A 24,341-nucleotide genomic window follows, 5' to 3' on the forward strand; every position below is an offset into this window, starting at 1 on the left:
ATCCAGATGCTGCCAATGACCAATGGAACCTTGACTGGTCAATCCCTGAGCCTCAACCTTCTCATCTGCACAATGGGGCTAACACAGTCTTACCTACGTCTTGAGATCATGGTGTATAACAAAGGTTCAAAATCAGGTTTCTATTATGATTGCAGAACAGTTAGCAGCAGTTCTGGCCGTAACTCTTCCAAACCACTGGGGGCGCTATTTCAGGGCGCTCCACAGTCGTTCTCAAGCAGGGGTTCCGCAGGCACTGTAAGAATTAGTGCTGTCTTTTCATTTCAGTGACCAAGCTGTGACACTCACTCTCCACGCCCAGCTTTGCGTCAGGGTCTGTTGTTGCACTAGAATTAAACAGAGCTGCTTTAATTGCGTGGGCTAACGAGGAAAGAGCTGCAGCCTGGCACACAAAAGCTTTTGTGCTAAGTGAGGGCCAAACGACCCCCTGCAGGCTGTAGGAACAAAGGTTTCACAGTCGTTCCAGCTGAGAGAAGCAGCTGGCGAGTTGAGTCACCACGCGGCACGTGGTGGAGGAAGCAGCCGAAAAGTTCCACGCGGCCAAAACCACGATCAGGTAGCAAGGGGTGCTTTAGTCTCAGCGCCACAACAGCGTCTACCACGTTAAATTAATGTTGTTAATCTGAGTGTTATTGGCTTCGTAGTTTGCATTCTAATTTGTAAACTTGTTGAGGGTTTAAGATTGTGTAAGAGTTATAAGCATAAGGTGTTTGTGCCTAGTCTTGTGTTTATATATATTTAAATATTATTATATTAATAATTTAAGACAATATTGGAGGGCTGTGGGAAGCTTCTTCCCCCTTTAAAATGGAACCATCTGTACAATTTCTCAAGTTTTAACACCATTGGCCTAAAAATGCATAGACCAACCTGGGGAGGAGCGAGAGTCCCTAAAAATCAGGTTTATTGTTCTACAACGGATGGGGAGAGGGGAGGTTTGGCTGAGAAGAAACTGCAATGGGCGAAGGGTAAGTGACTTGTCCAAGGTCACTCACAGGTCATCCTCCGCACTCAGGATCCCTACCATGAATGGCAGAGAGGTCTCCAGGATCTTGGGTGGATTCCTTCCTCCTTCGCTCCTGAACCATCTTATTCCTCCTTGACTGAGCAATAAAGGCTAATAAAGAAGTGGCTTTCTCTGTGTCCCAGCTCCTCTCCCTACCCCTCAAGGCCAAAACTGCCTCCAAGTCCCGGGGAAAGGCGGATGCCTCTCCCAGCTCCAGGCAGAGGCTCCCAGCTCAAAGTGCTCCAAGAATGCCTGGAATAAAAGATTTCCTGTCTATTGTGAAGGGACAATGGGCATAGCATGAAGAAGGTTCTACCCACAGATCTCTGCAGAGCCCACCTCTTTCCCACCTCTGACACCGGCATCACCAATGGGTAGACACTGAGCCCAGCTCAGTGCTGAGTCCTGCAGAGGGAGAATAAACCAGTTTTGAGGAGCTGGTTCATTAGGGAGGTGAGACCCACATAGGCAGAGTCCAGGTGAAGGGAAACCAGCCAGTAAGCAATCAAGGGCTTAGTTGTGTAGTGGAGAGAATTGTAGGAACTCAGAGAAGGGGTAGATCAATGACAGATGGCAGAGATGGAAGCCCCCTAGAAGGTGGGGGACCAGAGCTGAGCTGTGAAGGTTGGGGGAGACCTAGCTGAGTGGGGGGAAGTGGCCATTTCAGTCAGTGGCAACAGCTATGAGAAGGGCGACAGTGTTTCTGAGACAGTGAAGAGGCTGAAGACGAGCAGCCCTCACCTCCTACCAAGCTCCCCTCCTCGTCTCCACTGCCACCTTCTTGCTAATCCTCAGACTTACCAGGGGAGTTTTCACCTCAGGGCCTTTGCACTTACTATTCCCTCTGCTCAGTGCCTTCTACCCCCAGATATCCCCATGGCATCTTTCCCTTCAGTCTCTGCTCAAATGTCACCATCAGAGAGGCCTTCCCTGACCACATTGTGTAAAATAGCAGCATCCCATCACCATATATATCCCTTTATCTTGATATTTTTCTTCATGATAACAATCACAAAATATGTTACATAATGTTTTTTTCTTTCTTGTTTTTTTTTACCATCTGTCTCCCCTCACTTCAATGCAAGTTCCACGAAGGCAAGGGCTTTGCTTTGTTCCCTGCTCTATTGAGCATGCGGTCAATGTTCAGCATTTATAGAATGAATGAATGACTGAGAGGAAAGAACGCCATAGAGGATGAAAGGATGGGTCACAGCCCCTGGAGGTGGCAGAGACCTCCAACAGACCACCCTCCTGTTGATAAGTCAGCAGTGTCTTCCTTCCACAGGTAAGTCGCCTGAGACTTAGAACAGGAGTCGGGGCAGGTGACGGTGGATGGATATGAAGTGTCGGATGGTGGACAAAGGAGGGCAGAGGAGTCCAGAAAATCGGGCTCAGACTCAGCTTGATTCCACTAGCAGAATGTTTTATGCTCTGAAAGGAATCTCTGGCCCAGGCTTGAGGGTGGCAGGAACGATAGTCAAGGTAAAAAGGTGAGCGATCAATACTAACCACAACCTAACAGGAGGGGAGGGTCCTCGGGGAAGAGTCGTGGTAAACATCTGAGTTTAAAACGCCCCCAAATACGCGCACTCTCAGGACAAAAGACAGCCTGAGTCTCATCAGAGACACGAGACAGAAGAGGCCGGGGACGTAGCAAATGGGGAAGAAGAGACTGAGACAACAGGGCACCACAGGGCTGGGAGGACCTCAAGAAGATGTATGAAATGGAATGTAGAGGAAAGACTTTGACCTTGCCCCGCACTCTGACTCCCGCTGGCCGAGTGAGCTTGGCAAACCGCTTAACCTCTCCCAGCCTCCACCTCCTCGTCTGTAAAATGATGATAATAATCCCGACTTCACTGGGTTGTGACAAGGCTGAGTTAAAACAGTCCCTAAAAATCACCTAAAGTAGTGCCCAGCATACAGCGGGCATTCATGAAACTTAGTCCTTTCCCTGGCCAGCCCAGTGGCGCAGCGGTTAAGTGCACGCGATTGCGCGCTCCGCTTTGGCAGCCCGGGGTTCCCAGGTTGGTATCCCGGGTGCGCACAGACGCACTGCTTATCAAGCCATGCTGTGGTGGCATCCCCTATAAAGTAGAGGAAGATGAGCACGGATGTTAGCTTAGGGCCAGTCTTCCTCAGCAAAAAGAGGAGGATTGGCATCAGATGTTAGCTCAGGGCTGATCTTCCTGACAAAAAAAAAAAAAAAAATGTAGTCCTTTCCCCAAATTGAGGTGTAGGAAAAAAGGGTGAAGGTTAACTGACTTTTCAGGTAAATAATCTTATTTCCCCTATTCCTGTGATTTATTAATTCAATAAATACTCACTGAAGTGCCAGGAGCTTACCGCCACAACGCTGGATACAAAAAAGGATCACCCCACCCCATCTCGGACCTCTATGGTCTTACGTCCAACTGGAAAGACGAGAAGCATTCCGACGAATTGCTGAGCGACGACACCGGCAGCATATTGTTAAGTACCGAACTCGTGGTGTAGGCAATAATTGCTACAGAAGTTCAGGGGAAGGAAAGATCGATGCTTCGAGATCACTGTGGGCTCCGGTGGTCAGGAAGGTCTAATGAGAATGCAGCTCTGACACTGGCCTTGAAGGAAAGGGTGGTTTGGCTTAAACACAGAGAAGGACAGAACTCTAAGCAGAGTCGGCTCTGATGGTGAGTCCTGGCAGGTGAGGATGGGGAGACAGGACATGGCAGGCTGTGGAGGCTTTCAAATGTCTATTTGAGGAGTTGGGGCTTCATCCAGTGAGTACTATGGAAAATAATGTAAGGTAATGAGTAGATAAAAATGATGTTTTAGGATGACTTGAAGGAGGGAGAGATGAGACGCTGGTAAATGGCACTCAAGGAACATACCGTGTCTGCAGCCACAGATTCCACACTCACTGTCACCTCTGCACTAGAATTACAGACTATCCTATTTGCAGTCCCAGAGACTGCTCCTAGAGATATACATCCCCGTGACTCCCATGTACTATGCCCCTGAGCATGGGAGATCAGAGCTGGAGGCTAGTGCCATCACCCAGCATGAAGTGGAAAGAACCCGAACAAAGGGGATGTCTCGTCAGAAAGGAGGACTTATATCTAAGAAACACAATGAAGACAAAAGACAGTCGGTGCCTGAATATTGGAAATAGAGGAAGGAAATGGGCTTCAAAAGTGATGCTCAAGTTTTGAGCCCAAGCATCTGGGAAGACGGTGCTGCCAACAAGAAAAATGAAGAATCCAGAAGGGCAGATGCCTTGAGAGATGGGAAGACATGTGATTTCATTTTAGGCATATAGATTTTACAATGGTAGCCAATTATCATCTAAATAATAATGATAATAATATCTAATCAGCAACTGAAATGTAGTTTGAAAGGTGAAAATTGATGGGTCATCCAGGAATGAAAACCAAGAATCCAAGACTGGCAAGGAAGCCACTGGCCTCCTGGAACCAACTGGCTATATTTGGACTGTCAAAAATGGTCTGATTGGGGGCCGGCCCCATGGCCTAGTGGTTAAGTTCGGAGTGCTCCACTTCGGCGGCCAGGGTTTAGTTTCCGGGTGTGGACCTACACCACTTGTCAGCCATGCTGTGGTGGCTCACATACAAAATAGAGGAAGATTGGCACAGATGTTAGCTCAGGGTGGATCTTCCTCAGCAAAGAAAAAAAAAAAAAAAAGGTCTGATTGTAGAGATAAGATCTCATCTTGGCCTAACAGTCCCATTTACCACTGAGAAAAGAAAAGCAAGAGGCAGCAAGTTGGGCAGAAGGAGCACATAACCCATCCATACCTAAATGCTGGCGTTCCAGTATGCACTATGAACCAGCTCCTCCAGGAAGCCTTCCCTAGCTGCTATGGCTCCCACTGATGTCATGCTCCTCCTACCAAGGTTGGTCTGCAAACCATAGTTATTTATTTACTCTGTGTTTCTGTACTCTGATTCTTTGGTACTCTATATGGTCTAGTCTTCACCTGTCTCCTGCACTAGATTATAATTATTTGATGTCAGAGATCAAATCTTCAAATGATTTTCTACTGCTTGTGTACCAATCAAGTATAATTATTGGGTTAATTCAGATTTATCTTCTCAATAAATCCCCATTGCACAGATGAGTAAACTGAGGCACAAAGAAGTGAAATACTTTGCCCAGGGTCACAGGGCTAAAAAGGAGTAGACAGAGAATTCAAACCCAGGTCTTAAACTTTATAGCAGGCACTGATGGTTGCTCTTTTCTTCTTTCCAAAAGCATCTCTGAAGCCCAACACACAAATCAAGATTGTTCTAGGCCAATTATGATGGTCTCCTTCCCTTGTCTGCTGTTGGTTTATGCATGGACATGTGATTCACAATTCCAGCCATTGAGACATGAGGGAAAGTGTGCTGAGGGGCTTCTGGGAAAAGCTCCCCTCCTGTCTTTTCTGCCTCTGCACGTTATTGTAAGGGCGTAATACCCGGAACTGTTGCAGCCGTCTTGTGACCTTGAGAACAAGGAAAGATGAAAAACATTTGGATTTTTGAAGATGCTATTGAAACAAGGAAAGAACCAAGCTTGGGACAGACATAGCCCACACGTCTTGTAATGGAAGATACTAAGTTGCTTATTGTTTCAGCCAGTTTAGTTCAAGTTTTCTGCTGCTTGCAGCCCTGACTGATAGCCACTCCAATCAAGGGCTCTTGTCACTATAGATTCCTGAGCCAAGCATTATGGGAGATATATAACAAGTAAAAGTCCTGGTCCCTTCCTTCATTGTGCCTACCCCAAGATTGGACATTCAATAAGTGTTCAATCTATATTTGATTAATTGATTCTCCCTTTGCTCACCGGTTACAGGGGATATATTCCCTGAAGGCATCTTTCTTCCCTTTACTAAGCCTCACTGATGTTCTCTAAGTTTCAGCCTCACATTTTGACTGTGGTCTCAACATACTGACCAGGTCCTTTCCCATCACCTCCCTCCACCTCTAAGGATCAAGTTAAAAGCAAGGTACTCGTTCTTGGCCCAGAAGGACCATCAGCGAGACTCGGCATTCCTAAATATTTGTTCTTTGAAATGTCTTTCTCAATTAGATCTTACCCAAATGTTGGAGAATCAGGCTGAATTCCAACTTCCTGCTCCAGAACAGACATGTTGAGCCTGCATAATTACTGTAGCCAGCTTTATTTGCTATAAAAACATAGATTTTTTTGCTCCTTCTCGACTGTAAAATAATCAATAAATAGAACCCAGATGAAAAATGCCAGCATTTAGGAGAACAAGTCCTTTATGGTTCTTTTCTTTTGGGTCTAATTAACATATCAGGGATAAAGTGTGTTGTTACATTTATCCAACCAGCTAAGTTGAAACACAAACTCTCCTTCCCTCCTGCTGAGATACAGCTTCCCATCAGAAATACAGGTGAAACAGACAGACGGACGGAGTTACAAAACATTTTGAAATGTTCACCAAACAGATCTGTAAACCTGGGTTGTGGACTTCCTCCAACCCCTCTCTGTTCACACTAGCTGTTCGATTTTCGATTTTTTTCTCTCTCTCCTAAGAACACATTGCATAGTTACTGTCAAATGAAACACAGATAGTCCCATGAACAGGAGAAGCAATCTCTCTGACTTTCTTTTAAATGAAGACAACATGTCTTTTTGGACAATGACGACCCAGGCCATGAAAGTTTCATGAGGGGCTCTCGGAGTAGATGACACCTTTTCAATTATAACACTGCCATAATAAACCCCCACAGAGCCACAGGGCACGGAGTCTACATCCAACACACAACACCTATTTGTTCCCTAATTATACTGCAATATATTCTCTCTGTGTGTGTGCTGATGAAGATAAAATATTCTTTTAATTCCATGGCCTCCTGGGGGGTAAGGGCGAGGGGACTGTACATAAGCAAATTCAAGGAGTTCCTAGAGCGAAAATACAGCCTTTGTTCCAGGCTCCCCATTGCATAATCTCAAGAAAATCATTTGTAGAACCATTTGTTCTGCCTTAGTGGTTCTAAGTGTGGTTCCAGGACCAAGAGCATCAGTGTCACCTGGGAACTTGGAAATTCAAATTACTGGGCCCACTCCAGACCCACTGAATCAGAAACTTTGGTTGTGGAGCCCAGCAACCTGTGTTTAAGCAAGGCTTCCACATTGAAGCCTGAGAACCACTGGTCTACAGAATAGGAAGGAAAAAGCACCATTTTAAACTGAACCAGAGATCAGAGATACCTGAACTCTCTAGGGCCTGGGCTCCTTTCTGCATAGCTGTTCCAACCTGCAGAGACAGGGCTCCATTCACCTACCTGTACAATGGGGCTACAGAGTTCATCAGGTACCTGTGGATGCTGGAATTGAAGAGGCACATGTTTACCTGGCACCAGTCTCTATGGATACCTAGCGAGATCACAGTGGCCAACACTCACCTGCTCCCTCTAGCTATACTCTGACTGGTAGAAGCTCTGCAGAACAGTTCTCCAATGCCATATCTAAGGTCATCAATGCAGCTGTCTCTGGGTTACCCTTGGCAACCAGGAGCTGGGGTCATGCAAGCCACAGACTCGTCAAATCTCCTAGCCAACAGATTCAAGCCTTTTCACCCAGAGCCTTGACAGGATTCTCTTTGTCATATTGTGCCATTTCAGCACTTGTTCAGACATCTGTTGTGTATTTGCCTCCATGCTACAACTAGACTTTAAGCCTGGGGAGGACGAAAGCCTAGAATGTCAGCATCACGAGGTATGGGACTCTGCCTGTCTGGTTCATAGCTGCATTCCCAAGGCCCAGATCAGTGCCTGGCACGAAGTAGGAGCTCAAGAACCATTTGGTGACTCAAGATTCCCAGCACAGTAAATGCCCTGCCCATAGTAGGTCCAAAACACTCAAGTCTCTAAATTCTAAAAGTTATGGCTGGGAAGGGGCAAAAAAAAACTATTTGAAACCCCAGGGAACAATGAGAAAGGGGGAAAGGGGAAGCAAAATCCTATTTCCCAGAGGGAGCCGCAACCCTTGGCTCATGAGGTGCTGACTTCCCAGCTGATTGCTCACCCCAGATCTAGAACTAGAAGACCTCAGGGCCAGGTCTGAGCTTGAGCTGTGAGCAGCTGGGTCTTCCAGCTGCCCTAGCGCTTCTCATTCAAAGGCCAAATTCACTTTGGCCCTGCCTCTGCTGTCCTCTGACCCGCCACTTAACAAGTCAAGAGCTTTCCCACCTCTCTCTTAGTACTCAAGCCTGTGCCCCACAATCCTCCCTCAACTGGAAATCTGCCCAAGGCTCAATTCTAAATCTTCCCTTCTCCCGGGACTATCCCTAATCCTGCCCCCTCCCAAGTCGATTTCACCTGAGAAGGCCTATTCTCACTTCCTCCACTAGGAAGCAATGGCTGCTCTTTCCCCCAGGGAATGCACTTTTTGGGGCTGGGCCAGATCTAAGGGCTCCCTTTACCCCCAGACTTCAGTGCAGGCACAGGATAGGTATGCAACAAACTGCCTAAGTGGTTTATCCTGGGAGATTATCACAGCACTGCCCCTAACAAGAGAATCCAGAGACCCGTCCCCTTCCTCTAACCTCACATGTCATGCCTGCCCAGGGTGTGCTGTGGCCTGACTGGGAACACTGGCCCTGTGCTAAGAAAGTGGTAACTTCAGCATAGAGTACTAGGAAAAGCCCTGAACTAGGAGGCAGGAGACCTGATTTACATTCCCTTTCACCTTTAACCGGCTCTAAGCGAGTCCTTTCACTTCTCTGGGCCTCAGTTTGCTGATCTGTGAGATGGGAGGAAGAGGTGGAGACTGCAGTCGTGGACCTTGAATTTCTAGCAGCCTAAACAATATGTGAGCAACGGAGTGAGCTGGCGCCTGGTGTGCACGAGGGAAAACCTGCCGAAAGAGCTGAGGATGGAGTGCTCGGGGGTGGTTGGTTCGATGCCCTCCAGGAACACGGCCTAACCTGCAGGGGACAATGGCCAGCCGGCCGTGGGACCCTCTCCGCCAAGCCCCCAGCTCTCGGTCCCGCTCTAAACCTTTCCGGAGTACCTCTCCAACAACACTCCAACAAAGAAGGCTGCGAGGCCGGGGCCCCACGAGCTTCAAGGAAGCCGCTCTGGGAGACGAATCCAGCCTCCGGGACTCCGGAAGCGAGCGGACCGCGCCCGGCAGGCTCCGATAGCCCTGGCCAGCCTCCGCTCGCCGCCGCCTGGCTCGGGCACGAACCCCTGCTTCCCCGGCGGAGCGCGGGAGGGCGCAGATACCCAGGCACGGGTACCCTTCCCAGAGCGAGCTGAGATGGCCTGGAGCCCAAACCACCCAAAGGCCTCCTCCAACCTGCCGGAAGCCCTGCTCTACCCGCTCCCGGAGGACGGAGTGAGAGATCCTGAAGAGGAGCCACTTTGAAATATTTTTCTAGAGAACACGGCCACGCGGGAGAGAGTCAGACCAGCCTGGCAGCACGGGCTAGCGGGGGACGGATCCCAAGAAGCGGCTGCCGTAGGATGGAGCCCGGGAGTCTAGGTCCGGGAGAAAGCGGCCAGGGCTGGGGTGCTCGGGGAACGGTCCAGCCGAGGCTCCGCGCTCCAGGTTCCCCTCGCGCGATGGCTCCGTTCCCCTCACGGACCTTGACGCCAGAGAGCAGCAATTTTGCATATTTTTAAGTTGTATTTTTTTCTAATAAATTGGGAAAATAAACCAAGTCCAGGAGGAAGGCGGCTGCGCTCTGCGGCTCCACGGAGCTGCAACGATCACTCACTTCCCCACCTCTAATACTACCCGCCGTGGCTGAGCAAGAAGTTGGGAACTTCGGGACCGCGCTCCAGGCGCGCACTGGGAGTGACTCGCCTCTCTTTTAACTTGGCGAGCGGGGGTCGCCGCCGAGAGCAGGCGAGACGTCCGGGGAGTCAACCCACAGGGCTGTCCGGCGTCCTGGACTTCCCCGAAGAGATTCGGGGCGACGGGATGAGAAGGAAATGAAGGGGGTATATGTTCCGTTTCGCGCTTCCAAAAAGCGAAAGCGCGCATGGCACCGGCTGGGGCTTGGCAGCAGCTGGGTGCTCCGCTGGCCACGGCGGGGGACCTGGCCGCGCTTCGCAGGCTCTGCGCCCCGACCCCTGCAGGGAGGGCGCCCGTGGCACTGCGTGCAGCCGGCGCGCCACGGACGGCTCGGAGCCGCTCGCGGGTGGGAGTCCCCAGACTGCGAGGGGTGGGCGGGCGCCCTCCCCGGGACAACCGCGCTCGGGTCTTCCCCGCCGCGGGCGCTGCGGCCAGAGGGCCCGCGCCTGCCCACGCCGGGGCGCCCCACGTCCTGCCCGGACCCCCGGCGTTCTCCCAAGCCTCGGCGTTCACCTCCTCCCCGCGCCAAACTCGGCTTCCGCAGCCCGGACCCGGGCAGGGCAGCGAGGATCCAGGGAGCCGGTGGAAAGTTAGTCGCGGGGCTGCAAATCCCCCTCTCCGGGGCCAGAACCCCCAACCCCCGTCCCCCTGTGCCCCCAGCGCTCCGAGGCTCCGCGTCCTCGCAGTCCCCGCAGTCCCCGCCCCGCCACCGACCTGCTTCCGCGGCCGGCCCTGGGCTCGGCCGGCCAGTCGCGCGGTCCTGTCCTCCGGAGCCGGAGCCGCGCCGGAGCGCCGGGCCAGGAGCCGGAGCTGCGAGCAGCCCTGAGCCGCGCGGCGGGCGGGCACCGCGAGCGAGTGAGCGAGCCGGCGGGCGGCTGGAGCCGCGGCGGCTGCTGCCGAGCCAGCCCCCACCCCCTTCGTCCCTCGGTCCCTCCCTCTCCTCCCTTCCCAGCCTCCCTCCTCCCTGCTCGCGGCTCCCTCCCTCCGTTCTCCCCTCCACCCCCTTTTTTTTCTCTCTTTCTACCTCTTCGGTCCTTTCAGACCCTGCTTACTCGCTCGCTCGCTCTTTTTCCGACCTTTCAGTCTCTCTCCAGCTTTCCTTTGGGCTCCTTTTGCTCTGATTCAACCTTTTCCAGCGCCTCTTCTCACCTCCCTACCCCCTCTTTCGTTCTTTTGCTGGTTTCTCTGCGATCCCTCTTTCTCTCTCTAACCCCTCTCTCTCCTCGCTATTTTCTCCCCCGTTAACCTTTTCCGTCTCTACTCTCCTTTCTCATCCCTACTCCCCGTCTCCCTCCGGGTGGGTCAGAGCGGTCTCCGCGCGGCCTCCTTCTCGCTGCTCCGGAGGGAGGATGCCCAAGGGTAGGGGGCCCAGAGGAGCCCCAGGGCCGTGCTGGTAACAGGCTGAGGACAGAGTGGGACGGGCCACGGCTGGAGACTGGGACTCCAGACAAGGGCTTGAGAAACATCTAAGCCTGGGGAAAGGGCAAGAAGGCAAAGAACTCGGAATGTCAGGCCCCTAGGGAAGCCGGGCTGAGCCGCGCCTGGTGAGACGAGGAAACTGAGGCCCAGAGAGGAGAGAGCAAGGGACTTGCCTTGCCGAGGTCAGCTCCAGAGGCAGGGCCTGGTCCACCACTGCTCCCCGAAGCCCATACAGGCTCCTCCGCGGACTCGGGAAATGCGAGGGTACCAGAAGCAGGTTCACTCGTTCCAGTCTCTCTGTCTGCCCCAAGCCCCAAGTCCCAGGGCCACCAGGAGGAAGCCTTCTCCCTCCGAGACAGCACCTTGGGCAGCCTCCTGCCCCACAACACTCTAGGGGGGCCAAGACCTGGAGGGGGAGGACCTGGATCTCCCATGCACGTGGAGAAGGGAACCTCTTGTCCCCACCCCCACTCCTCCAAGCAATGCGGACTTCCAAACACACTCCTGCTTCTGAGGATGGAGAGCAGCAGGGGGCTTTGCCTGCGTGGTTTGTCCCCTTTTCTCCTTGAACTACAACAAGAGCAGGAAGGCCCAGACTCAGGAAAGGGTGCTGTACACACCTCTGGAGAGGAATTCTTTTGCAAATAGAGTGAACTTGTTTTCTGAGGTTTTGGGAAATGCCCATCTGTACATGTGTCTCAACACCTAGCCCTCCCAGGTCAACCATTGATAATCAACTTCATTCTGGGTCTGATGGGGTGAGTCCCACCCCTAGAAGCTTTTCCTGGCACTTCCCCATTTCAGCCTAGTGGGATCCAGAGGAGAGATGTAGGGTTCTGGTTCCCATGGCCCCCACTCTGCAGCCCTGCTGCAGCCCTAACTGCTGGGGCCCCTCCAGTTTGTCCCCTTTCAGCACTGTCCCTTCCTTGGTGCCAACCAGAAGTAGACCTTCCATCTAGCCCCTGCGTAGAAACCTACCTTGGGATATTGGCAAAACTCCACACGAATATCCCGAGTTTCCCACCTTGGGACATCAAATCAAATAAATAAACTCATGCCTGGGCCTCTATTGTTCATATCACAAAACCAGAAGGAGCATCTGGTCAGGGCTGGGACTAGGGTGAGGCGAGTGAGGCACCTGGGGCACAGAGTTTAAGGAGGCACGCACTCTCAGGGTCTGCAAGTGCAGGTCCAGCATCTGAGCGTAAGCGCCTCCTTAAACTCTGCACCCCAGGAGCCTTCCTGCCTCACCCTACCCCTGGCCCTGCAGTCAGGTCTTAGGGCTGTCACTAACCAGCTGAGGGGCCTTGGTCCATCACTGCCCCTCAGCTCTGGTCTTCAGTTTCCCCACCTGACTGTGAAGAAGCTGAAATAGGTGTTCTCTGAGGGTTTCTCCAGCTCTGAGGTGCTGCAGTTTGTGGGTTTCAGAAATGCCAAAGCCTAAAAGAGTGAGTTCTAACTTTCCAGGTTTATTTTCTTGTTCCACCACTTACCAACTGTGACACTGGGCAACCGCTTAACCTCTCAAACCTCAGTTTTCCTATCAGTAAAATGGGAATTAATACAGTACTGTGAGCCCCATGAGGATTAAACCAAATAATGCACGTAGTAGCACTTGATAGCCGTTAGCAATTAAGATGAAACAAGGCAGTTTTTGCATCTCTTTTCTTCATTTTCACATTCGCTTTTGGATTATGAGTTGCACCTCTCACCACACACCCCCACCCTCACTTCTACGTGGTAGGCATCCATTTATAATTCTCAAATCCCAGTTCTAACAGGTTTGGGGAGATAGGCAGGTCTTCCTGGGTAACCATTCCACCTTGTCTCAACAAACAAATGCCCTGGGAAGCAACCCGCTGCCCCATCTCTCTCCCACACTGCCAGGCATCAATTGTGTGTCTGTGGGTAGCTGGGCCCCTCCACACTGGGCTGGGGATTGCCTGGTTTTCTGCCATCCTCTAAAAGGCCACACAGATCTATAAAGCTGCACCTTCTCCACCCAGATGGCGGACCTCCAAGGACACATGTCCCAACCGAGCCAGGAACACTTTTAGCAAACATCTCTGAGGGTCGGCTGGGGGTCATGTTGGAGCCCATGATTCATTGTTCATTTGCCAGGCCCTGAGAGCCTGCTTATGGGAAGCATTGCTTTGCACATCCCACTGCTGTATAGATGTTCAACCCAGCTGCAAAAAGTTTATCTGGGAGGTTATGATAGCGTCAAAGACCGAGCTACTCATCTAAGGGCATAATCTGAGACAAAAGTCCACTATTCTGAGCTAGAAGCCCTGCTCTCACAAAGCTTACCCTTCTAACTGGGACTACAAGGCAGTAAATCAGAAGAGCAGAGTGAGGTCATTGAGAGCAGGCTCTCTGGAAGCAGATGCCTGAGTTCAAATCCTGGCTCTATCACTTGTTAGCTATGCGACCACGAGCGAGTTACTTGTCTCTCCATGCCTTAGTGTTCTCATCGGTGACATGGAAATAATAATGAGATCACGCTGCTAATATCCCCATCTTACAGAAGAGGAAACTGAGGCTCAGAGAGAAGAAATACCTGGCTCAAGATCATACAGAAAGTAAAAAGAGCCCAAGCAGAACTGACTTCCTAGGCCTTGCTCCCACCTCTACATTGTCCCCTCAGTCTCTCTAATCCTTATTCCTACAAGGCTCCCAGGTGTCTCTCCTCCAATGACATGGCATTTGAATCCCAGCTCCATTTCCACCCTTTATACACTTCAGCCTGGATGGGGGTGGGAGGTGAGGAGGCCAAAACTCTGGTGACCAAGGAGCAGGGACCTCCTTCTTCGAAATAAATTATCAGAAGGCTTCTTAGAAATATAATTATCAGAAGGCTTAGAATAAATTATCAGAAGGACAGAATGTCCAGGCTGCAGACCACAATGGTCTATACCTTTTTTTCTCTCAGAGGTACAGGAAATTCCCTTTGTTCTCCTTCCTTCTCCCTCCTTTCCTTGCTGAGGGACAACTTTCCCCTCCCTCTCTCTGCAGAGCTCTGGCTCAAAGTCCCAGGGAGGAATATCCACAAAGTACACAGTAGGGATGTGTACACAACACTAGAGATGACTGGAAGTTGTTGAGTGATGCAAAGATTTCAGAACTTGTAGGATTTTTTAAACTCCTCAAGTGACACCTGACATATTAGAGTGCTTGAGAAAGTGTCTGTCTTCTCACGGGACTGTGGGGTATTTGGGGTCTTATTTACCTTCCTGTCTGTTACAAAGCCAAGCACAGGGCCTTGCCTTGTTAAAAGAATAAATATCTACCGTGTATTAATAAGGTATACATGTGGTTTCATTTAAACCTCCCAAGAATTCTGTATGGCAGGCAGTATTATCCTCCTTTCACAGAGGGGAAAACTAAGGGTCCAAGAGGATACCCAAGGCCACATAGCCAGGAAGTGACAGAACCCAAATTTGAACTCAAGTCTCTGAGTTCAAAGTCTTTCCTCGAGGCTATAGTGTCTTATACTGCAGGGCCGGAATAGGGAATGGCAAGCAAAGGCCTAGGGCAAAACTTCAGAAGACACTCCCTCTCGGGTGCCAGCTCTGCCCTTGCACAACTCTGAGAAAAAGCAATCTTTGGGTGTCCCCCCAAAAATTATAGGGGACTGTGGGATCCCTGTGTCCCAGCCCTTGACGAGATGCAGAGGAGAAACCATCGAGCAGCCAAGATATCAGGTAACTCACCAGTGTTCTATTTGCTCACGGTAACACACACTGACAGAGTACACCTGGACACGTCCTCAAATGTACCCACACACAACAATCCTGCCCAATACACAAATTACTACGAGATAACCCCACACACCTACGTACACACCAACACAACTCAAAGCGCCTACACACACATATAATACAATTCCTGCGCTCACTTAAAAACAGGGGAAGGAGGTGGAGGAACAGAATAAAACCCAAGTGGAATGACTCTTTTCACAAGGTTTTTATGAACCCACAACTACCAATCAAAGTCTTGATTAACTTAGTTGTATTTATTAAATTGCGTTCAATATTTAATAGCTTTGAATATGGATTGAATATTTAAAGAGATTGGTCAAAATCTATTTATGTATAAACGTCAGAAGTGCCAATTGCTCTGAATTGAGAATTGAGTTTGTGACTCATTCTCAGAAGCTATGCTGGAGATCTCTCCATTCTACATTTTCATGGGTTTATTTAAATTACGGGTTATCATCATGACATTATTACATTATTATTTGTTATGATGTTCCACTATTATAACATAGATTATTACGCAGTCTCATGAAATGTGACATTTAGACATTGAATTTCCTTGCATCCAAGCACACTTGGATGGAGTCTCTTCTTCTCTTTCCTCCATGTTTTCCAGGAAAAAGGACCAAATATGACGGTGTGAACCGCATCTTGTCTTAAGCCTTTAGTCCTCCCACAGGCACAAGATAATCTGGAAGCAATTTATGTGGTATACTCTGTCCTAGACCGATTTGTTCAAGAGAAGGAACTCTGCTTTGTGGACTGGAGACAAGCAACATGAATTTCTGATCTTTTTTACAGAAATAAGAAAATCAGATGCAAAACACAGCTTTCAGAGGCATCATGGAGATTTGTGAAAGTCTTTAGAGGATTCGAGATTCCGGAAATTAATAAATGAACATAGTATATCCACATATGCAGATTTTACATGAGTTACAGTTACATTAATGATGCTCTCTGGGTAATCGGTAATTATAAAATGTGGTTTGTTAGGGACAAAAGTCAAATCACTGGAAATAGTCCTTATGCCACAGCAGGCTGCAGCCCAGCAGGATGTAAACTGCTTACTTACAAAAGAGAGCAAATGCATTCCCCATCAAATAACTCATCTCACTGACACACCTTTGTCATATTCTGATTTGCTTTGATTTGGGGTCCAAAGCAAATGTAAATGAAGACTGCTCAAGGAATAGTAATGACAACAAAACCGTGAGGTAGAGAGCAAGCCTTCTGACTCAAGTCTTGGATACTATTTTTATTTTATTTGCAACAGATAATTGGAAAAAGTATACCTCTAAACACTTGCCTCGCTTCCCACCTTCAATTGTCTGCCAACCTTTGCATCCTACCTGATAGCCACACCAGTTTACCTGTACGTCCTAAATTCAAGATAGTATTCTGGGACCCCTGATTTTATTTCTGCTGTTCTCAGAGCCTGAACGCCCTTTCCATCCTCTTTCAAGCTTGGCAAACTCCACTTTCATCCTTTAAAAGTCTGCTCATTGACCAAGCTTTCCTTGGCCCCTTCACCCTACCTGTTTACCTACCTCGATTAGCACTTTTCTCACTGTCATTTGATTATCTGTTTGCAGGTCTACCTGCCCTCATTGGATGGTGAATTCCGTAAAGTCATTTCAATATCTCCAGTGTCTTGTACAGAGCCTGGCCTAATGTTGGATGGATGGATGGATGGATGGTAGGACTTGGAAATAAAGACACATGGGTTTTACTTATGACTTTTTACCCTTTGACTTGAGTTGAGCAGGGTGTTGGTGTAGGAACCATCTCAATTTCCAGGAAGCTCATAATGCCACTCATTCTTAGACTCAAGTCAAAGCTCAAAGGGATTAGCCTATTCCTTTGTTTTAAATGCATCACTCTCATGTTTTCATTCAACAAACACTTATGGAGTTCTTACTATGTGCCAGGCTTTCCACTTACTGCCTTGAGTCACAACCCAAATTACCGAATCAAGCCAAGGGGATTTCTGGGAGCACACCGGGTCCAGAAGCAGCCTCTTTTCTCCAGCAGTGTTAGCGGTCTTCCTGCAGCAACCAAGAGACTTGGGGGAAGCAGAAGAATCTCCACCTCAGGAAGGGGTGTAGGACTCCTGCCGAGTGGTAACTCGATTTGGCAAATCCTTAGCTTTTTTATAAATGCCTCAAATTCTTTGGGAAAGTAGGTAGGGTATCAACTCAACTCTCACACATAAAACAAACCGCCTCCTCTTTGACTTCCTCTGCCACCACTCCCTGCTCTGCACTCGGTCCTCCAGCAACGCTGAAAGGCTTGTGGGCCCTAGGTCCAGTGGAACACAAGCTCCGTGAGGAAAGGAACTTTGTTTTGTTTGCTGCCATATATCCAGCACCTGGAACACCACTTGGAACGTAGTAGGCCATCAATGAATGTTTCTTGGTTGAACTAATGAATGAGATGTCTTACCTTTGTCTTTGTTAGTCATGTCTCCTCTGTTTGGAATGCCCTTGCATCGTTCTTCAATCTAATTCTTACTCATCCAGCAGGAGAGCTCAGGCATATTCTCCCCTGGGAAGTCTTCCCTGAAGCACGCGGGCTGGACCAAACACCCTTCCTCTGAGTGTCCTGGCACCCTGTGCACAGGCCTCTCTTAGCACTAACCACAGCACAGTGCATTTATCTAGGTGTCTGCTTCCCACACTGGACTTTGAGATCATGAAGACAGGAACCATATGCTATTCATCTTCATACTTCAGCTCCTTGGCAAGGTGTCTGGAACATAGAAGGCGTTCTATAAAGATTTGTCAAATTGAACTAAACAACCCCAAGTGGACGCAGATTGGGTCATACTAAATGTGATTGCTGATTCATTTGGTCATTTGGCAAATATTGATTGAGTGCCTACAATGTGCCAAGCACTGGTCTAGGTACTGGAGATCCAGTCCCGGGCCAAACAGACAAAAATGATGATGATGATAGCGCTTGTCAATTAGATGTGACCCAGGTATTTTACTAGGCTAGTTAAGTGGTGTGTAGAGTCGATGTGAAGACTGTTTTAAACTTCAGCTTTAACCATAATATTATTTAAATTAGGCAGGAAATTCAAGGTCCCAATAATTCAATAGTCTGTCTTTCCTGGGCTTCATTGTCTCTACCTATATAACAGACACGTATGGTAGACTCCCATGAGATATTTTGATAAATGTTTATACAGGGCCCTCCGAAATTCCTTGCACATATTTAAATCTCAATTATTTGCCTAGAAATGCTTTGCAAATAGCATTAAGTATTTCAAAGCTTAGAAAACACTTCACAATTGCACAAAGTACATTGATATTTAAGAGCCCATGATAAATAAAAAATTAATCAGCTTTCAATTCAGTTGAAAGGCAATTTGCCTTTAAATACCATTTATGGATTTCTTTGATCATGCCCACCACCTATGTTACATTTAGCAAACTTTTATTGAGTCCTTCTATTGTGTCAGGCACTGTAGTAGGCGCTAAAGAAAACCAAGATTAATAAGACATGATATTGACCTTGATAGAGCTCCCAAGTTAGTGAGAGAGACTGAAATGCACCTTGCCTACCGTAACACGTGAGACTGAGAAATGCTGCACCGCAGGTATACACACAGTGCTACAGGAGCACAGAGGACAGACTCATTTTGCCTGGGGAGGTAACAGGGAAGACTTGACGGATGTGGCGATGCCTGAGCCAAGACTGAATCCATGAGTAGAGGTTGACAAAGAGCGAAAAGAAGGGAAAGAGAAGTGACACGGGCACGGTGATAGGAGGCAGATGGCACACTCATGAAGGATACATGTCATAGGCAGCTGGAGCAAACGTAACTGCAGGGGAAAGGGAGAGAGAAAAAGGTTGGAAAGGTGAGCCGGCTCTGATGGTGAAGGATATTGACTAAGTTAGAATTTGATTCTGGAGATAATGGAGGATACTATTAAAGCCTAAAGGTTTTAAAATTACATGATGCCTGTATGAATACATCATACATGTTATAAGGACACACATTATAATACTCTGTCACAAAAGTATAAAGAGTAACAGTATCTGCCTTTTACGGGGTATTGACTGTGTGTCAGGGGGCGCTGTGCTAAGCACCTGATAGGCATTGTCACATTTTATCTTCACAACAACCCTGAGACATAGGTATCATGATGCCTATTATACAGATGTGGCAATGGAGGTTCTGAGTGGTTAAATCTCTCAGCTGGTCTGGAGCAGATCTGGAACCTGAAGGCAAATGGGTCGGACTCCAAAACCCACGATTTTAGCCTCTAGGCTGTGGCTGCAGCTTGTCCAAACAATTAACAAACTCACAAATGAGGGGTTTACACAAAATTCTCTTGTCAGCCTTAGTATATATTAAAAGTCTTAAAATGTTCACATTCTTTAACCCAGTAATGAAATTTCTGGGAACAAATCTTAAAGAAATAATCAGAAATTCACCCAAAGATGCATGCACAAAGATAATTATTGCAACGTTATTTATAATAGAGAAAAGTTGGAAGTAACCTGAGTGCCAAACATCAGGAAAGGGTTCATTATAAAATGATGGGGTATTATATAACCATTAAAATTATGACTGTACAGGGCTGGCCCCATGGCTTAGCGGTTAAGTGCACGCGCTCTGCTACTGGCAGCCCGGGTTCGGATCCCGGGTGAGCACCGACACACCGCTTCTCCGGCCATGCTGAGGCCGCGTCCCACATACAGCAACTAGAAGGATGTGCAAATAACAAACAACTATCTGCTGGGGCTTTGGGGAAAAATAAAGGAGGAGGATTGGCAATGGATGTTAGCTCAGGGCTGATCTTCCCCACAAAAAGAAAAATTAAAAAAAAAAATTATGGCTGCATAGGATAGAAAACTGTATATATATAATCTCAACTGTGTAAAGAAAAAAATACACAACAACAACAACAAAAAACGCAAAATGAAAAAGACACATGGCAGTGGCCTCTGAGAGGGGGTTAGGATTTTTTTCCCCCTACACATTCCAAATTTTCAACATTTGAGTACCTCATTCTTGAAATCAGGAAAAAATTAAAAAAAAAAATCCGTCCTGTGTCTTGATTAGAGCCATGTCAGCTGGGTCAGCTGGGCAGTCAGAGAATAGAGAGGTGTCACAGCTGAATCACTTCCCTGCCGCTTGATCCTGGGATGTCTGGAGATGAAAACATTGACTGAGCTGGTGTCCTGGCTGTGACATGCAATGGTCAGAATTAAAATCATTCTATTTACTCATAGGTACTCAAATATTCAAGGAAAGCAGAATAATTCATCTTAAAATCAAAAATATAAATTGCAATGTTCTAGCAATTTGTTTAATTTACGCTTCTGTTAAATATTATCACGTTTGTTCTTTAGCCTGACAGTGTTAATTCTTCAGGGGAGGTGGAGGGAAGGAGAAGAAAGAACAAATCCAGAACTTTAGGGCCCAACCTGGGAAACCAACTGTCTGGTTAAATGCTGAAACTCACTGTGTATAAGATTGGTGGGCGCTCTCAGAGGAACTAGAGTTAAAGCTAACAACCCAATTTGGAATAATTTAAAGCTCTTTTTAGGGAAGTTTTTGACTCAATTGGGCTCATTATGCATGAGTTTAATGTGTAACAATTTGTTCTTGAAAGCTAACATTATTGTTGGCAATAAAGATAGGAAGTGGAAATAAGTTTCCAATATGTAAAGCAGATTTATTTCTCGTTTCATATGGACTTGTTCCGGGTCTCTGCTTATGAATCACACCGCGCTCCCCGCAGTAAGATGCTGTCCATGCCGTTGGTTATGATAAATGGCCTGTAATTGTGAATCTGATATTGGTTTTCAATATTGAATTTATCATTCTGTCCTCTTAACAGATATTAAATACTTTTAAGAATTTATCCATTTGCCTGATCCATCTGTGATTTTTCAATATGTAAAATTTATTAGTTTCCTAGTTTTTTGAGATTTTAACGGCCGACAACATCATTAATAACGCTGAGTAATGGAGCTGACCTCTGTTAAACCTCGTTCCCATTCACTAATCCAGAACATTCAAATTGAATCAAAATGTATTCGATTTAGGGACCCGAAGAGAACATGGCCATGGTGGGGTGCCTGATCTGAAACGCGGCTCCCACAGGCTGGTCATCTCTTCACCTCTTCACCTCCCTCTGAGCCCCTGGCAGAGGGAGCCAGGCTGACGCTGCCTGGGCCTTCGCCGCCTCCTCCTTGTCCTCCTCCCATTGGATGAGCCAGCTCAGGCAGCTCTCCTGTCCCTCAGCTGCCTCAGTTTCTTCAGTGCGGGGTGATGGATGATGATGATAATGCTGCTTGTCTGGCTGCCTCATGGAGAGCACTTTGCAAATCAATGGAAAGAGTGCGGGCTGTGCACTCAGAGAACTTCCTCCTGGATGGCTCTGTGGCTGCCCTGGAACTCTCATCAAGCTTGGCTGGGATGGATTCCTGCCCTTCACTGTTGGGATAGTGTGAAGGAAGGCTAAAAGAAATCAGGCTGGGTGAAAGAGAAACAAGGCTGTGTGAAACACCACTAACAAAGCAGGACTTACCCTGCCCCCTGGTTCTGTTGTTTAAGGCCACCCCTGCATGTTGCCAGCAGAGCAGCATGAAGCCGGCTCAGGGTCAGAATTCCGGGCTGTGCTTTTCCTGGGGTTTGTTGTTGCTGGGTTTTGTAGGCTACATCTCATAGTTCCTGTACTGTCCCCGTGTTGAGTGGACACTTAGAGCACAAGGGCCTACAGAACTGAGCTCCTGAGGCCAGGGAACATGTTGGCCGCCAGGGGCAGGGGTCCCTCAGCCAGGGCCCTGGAAGGGTATGGAGCCAGGGCCGTGCACACATGTGGAAGGACAATGAGCCTCATGACAGTCCAAGGGATAGACAGAGAGCAGCCCAGAGAAGGGTCCAGCTGAGTTTCCTGGTCACACTTGGGGAGCACAGAGGATCACGTTCTCAGGGCGACTCCAGGAGGACCAGTCCCACTACTGCCTCCAATCTGTGGCTAATTGAAAAATAACTGCCTTTCCTCCCCCTGAGGCTTAATTTCACATTCTTGTGGCAGCCCAACTGACTTTCAGTCCAATGCAAATCAGCTTCCTTGGAAGTTTTGTCTATTTAAGGATTATGGGCCAAGATCAGACTTATCAGAAGAAACTGGGAGCTGTCAATAGGGTCACTGAGAGGTGACAAGCTTCCAAAGGGCTCTGGAGTCAAGAGGAAATTTGCTTTTTCACTGAAAGCCAGAGGGCTACCTGGTTCCAGACCTGGCCTCTGAGGCCATCTCAGATAAATTGTCCCAGTCGAGACCAGAAGCCAAGTCTCTAAACTCCCTATGCAGAGCTCTTTCTGCCCTACCAGGGCATGATTTATAAACTGCTATAAAGGAAGATATGTCTTCCCCAACTCCCAGGCATTTCAGAACCTTTCATAGATTCAGCCTTTACTCCCCAGGTCTCTTGCTGTACTTTTCATATCAATGGCTAACCACCACTCAAATCCATCCCTCAAAGCAAAAGGTAATTTTAATCTAAAAAATGTATAGTGAGTGCCTACAAGTGTCTGGATGCTTAGCACTGGGCAAACTGCTGTGGAGAGGCAGAAAACATATAAAATAGAGTCTCTACCCTCAGGTATGACTAGTAATGGCACTGTACTTAATAATCAATTATTAAACATTTACTGCATGCCTGGCACTGCGCTGGATGCTGCAAAGACACAGGAAAAAGAATCATGCATAGTCCTTTCCCAAGGAGCTTATTTTATTAGAGAGAGAAGATCTTAACACACAAACCATGACAGTTTATAATGAAATGTTAAGTTGTGTGGTGGAGGACATAAGGACAAAAGAGTTGGGCAGGATCAATGTAGATTGGCAATAATCAGAGTAAACATTATGGAGGAGGAGGCAGTGGAAAAAGGCATGAGAAAATGATGGGATGGGGACAGGCAGAGAAGACAAGATAGACATTTTGTGTGTGTGTTTGTGTGTGATCAGGAATTATTATCTTTATTATCCAGCCCTTCAAATACATCCCCGCCCTTCCAGGTACTCGCCACACCTGTCTGACAAAGAAAAGGGGCCACAAACATTGATGGAACACTTACCTGTGCCAGGAGGCATTGTTCACTTAGAGTTCATTACCATATGCATCCTTCCCAACCACCTTGCCAAGCAGACATCACGATCCCCTTTTTTGGAAGAAGACCCCAGAGCTCAACGGGAAAATCATTTGCCCAAGACTACATCACCAGCGTTGGCCAGGCTGGGATTCAAATCTTGGCCTTGACCTCCAGGGCTCATAATCTTTTACCACTGAATCACATGGACTCTAGGAAGCAGAGAGTGACAGTACTCAAAGAAGGCCATGCCACACCAGGATCCAGAAGGAAGAGGAGGAGGAAGGCAAACGGCATGAAGACTGTCCTTCTAGGTGTGACCAGGTCAGCTGCTATGGAGCACAGGGAAGAGCAAGTAGCAGACGATTCACCTTCAGAGAGGCCACCACTCCATTCCCTTGGAACATTTCCTGGAGCTGACATCCCAACTCTGACTTCCCACCATAGTGGCTGCTCCTTATGGCAAAATGCCAGTCCTCCTGAGGATACAGGGCTCTCTCCTGCAGCAGCTGGAGTCCCCACAGGGGCTCCCTGTCCTTCATCCAGGGCATGGCAGGCTTAGTTATGTTGGTGCTCAGAGAAGGGCCATCTCTCAACTTTGTCCTCCTCTAAGAGGTGTGAGAGAGAAAAACCCTCACTGAACCGGAAAACACATATCTTCTCAGCACTTAAATGGGTTCTGTTTTAAGCCGAGATCAGTGTAATTAAAATTATAAGAAAATAAGACCAAAAGATACCCCCCACTGTCTTTCATTAGGAGCAAGTTGAGAAGGAAGAAACTTTGGTGTAGCTTATTTAAAAGGCACAGTCCTGAGAGGGACCAAAAAAGAGAATAATTAAAATGAAGGTATCATGGTTGTTTTTTTAAAGGGTCTCAGTGGACAGAAGGGCCTGATCGGCAGACAAGACACGTGAGGGGCGTTCGCTCATTCTCAGAGTGACTGTTGTGAAGAGGAACATGCAAGAGGCCCTGATCTCTGGGACTTCTTTCCTACCTCCCTGGAGTCTTTCCCAGTAGATGGGAGAACAGGAAAAATACCGGGGTGTCAGGGTCTGCTGGACAAAGAACGCTCCCCATGGTTACATTAACATCAATCATAAGAATTGGTTAAGTCTCTTAAACTCCCTTGGCATGCAGGAGGTGGGGTTACCACATTGTTATTGTCATCATCATTAAAGCTGCTGTTATATGGGCCGGCCCCGTGGCTTA

General features: G+C 48.1%; 1 protein-coding gene across 17 annotated transcripts in view; it reads right to left on the bottom strand.

Moving 5' to 3' along the window:
* Window positions 1-10,635, bottom strand: part of MEGF11 (multiple EGF like domains 11) — a 336,243-nt gene extending 325,608 nt beyond the window's left edge. For all 17 annotated transcript variants that reach the window (XM_087428555.1, XM_087428563.1, XM_087428559.1 and 14 more), the window contains exon 1: window positions 10,556-10,635. The gene's annotated coding sequence lies outside the window, so the exon portion shown is untranslated. The remainder of the gene's footprint in view (window positions 1-10,555) is intronic.
* Window positions 10,636-24,341: the final 13,706 nt, after the last annotated feature.

This window comes from Ceratotherium simum, chromosome 3 (assembly GCF_057802395.1).
Source record: "Ceratotherium simum simum isolate JZ-2026a chromosome 3, ASM5780239v1, whole genome shotgun sequence".
Taxonomy (NCBI): Eukaryota; Metazoa; Chordata; class Mammalia; order Perissodactyla; family Rhinocerotidae; genus Ceratotherium; species Ceratotherium simum.